The sequence below is a fragment of the Triticum aestivum genome, chromosome 1D (assembly GCF_018294505.1).
Source record: "Triticum aestivum cultivar Chinese Spring chromosome 1D, IWGSC CS RefSeq v2.1, whole genome shotgun sequence".
Lineage (NCBI taxonomy): Eukaryota > Viridiplantae > Streptophyta > Magnoliopsida > Poales > Poaceae > Triticum > Triticum aestivum.
This window is the reverse complement of record NC_057796.1, coordinates 115,099,720-115,100,183: the sequence shown is the minus strand read 5'-3', so window position 1 is coordinate 115,100,183 and position 464 is coordinate 115,099,720.

Below are 464 nucleotides of genomic sequence, written 5' to 3'. Positions count from 1 at the left end.
TCGACTGAAGTGTAGCTAAATCGGAGCAACATCGCAAGCAAGAGCAAGAGCGAGAGCAGCAGCGCGAGCAAGAGAAATAGCAAGAGCAGACCAGGCAGGGGACCGAGAGCAAGAGCAGAGCAGCAGCACGAGCGAGAGCTAAAGCAGCAGCAGCTCCTACTGATGTGGACGTCGCCGCCGAGGGAGCGACGCTGTGGAGGAAGTGGCCGGCGACGCCGCCGTGGATGGAGCCACGCCGTGTCGGCTCGGGACCGAGTGCCGGCAGCACCATGAGATCGAATCAAGAAGAAAATGCGGCGATTAGTGTACAACCTCTTTGGTGGCGCCGATTAGGCCGCAGCTTCATCCGAGGAAACGGTGATGATGATTCTCTTCCGGTGGTGCAGGTGAAGACGGCGGTGTGGGAATGGAGGTGGCATGAAAGACGACGGGAACGTCGGGGCAACTCCTTGGAGGTGGAGGAT